At 51.3% G+C, this 614-nt stretch overlaps 1 non-coding gene across 1 annotated transcript; it reads right to left on the minus strand.

Moving 5' to 3' along the window:
* Window positions 1-282: 282 nt before the first annotated feature.
* Window positions 283-353, minus strand: TRNAH-AUG. The gene has a single exon. It is a non-coding gene; the product is annotated as a tRNA-His (tRNA).
* Window positions 354-614: the final 261 nt, after the last annotated feature.

Consider the following 614-nt stretch of genomic DNA (forward strand, 5'->3'; position numbering starts at 1 on the left):
ACGTTCCCTCATTGCTCTTTGCTCTCTGGAGAATCACTGTCTGGTTTGTAAGCTCTAGGGCAGTAGTTCTTACAGTGCAGTGCCCACACCAGCCACATCAGCATCCCAGCACCTGGGAGCTTGTTTTGTGTGTGTGCACACGTGTGTGTGCACGTGTGTGTATGCTCAGTCATGTCTGACTTTCTGCAACCCCATGGGCTATAGCCCACCAAACTCCCTTGTACATGGGATTTCCCAGGCAAAAATACTGGAATGGGTTGCCATTTCCCTCTCCAGGGGATTTTCCCAACCCAGGGATCAAACCTGGGTCTCCTGCACCATGGGCAGATACCTTACCACTGAGCCACCTGGGAAGCCTGGAAGAAAGCACATTTTTCTGGGACTTCCCTGGTGGCCCAGTGGTTAAGATTCAGCCTTCCAATGCAGCGGCATGGGTTCAATCCCTGGTTGGGGCATTAAGATCCCACACGCTGCTTGGTGTGGCCAAAACATAAAAAAGAAAGAAAAGAAATGAACATTTTCTGGTCCCACCCATGACTGCCACTGAATCAGAAGCTCTGGCGCTCAGCCACTTGCCGCGCTCTGGTGTTTCTGATGTTCCCTCAAATCTGAGA

Source organism: Cervus elaphus, chromosome 14 (genome assembly GCF_910594005.1).
Source record: "Cervus elaphus chromosome 14, mCerEla1.1, whole genome shotgun sequence".
Taxonomy (NCBI): Eukaryota; Metazoa; Chordata; class Mammalia; order Artiodactyla; family Cervidae; genus Cervus; species Cervus elaphus.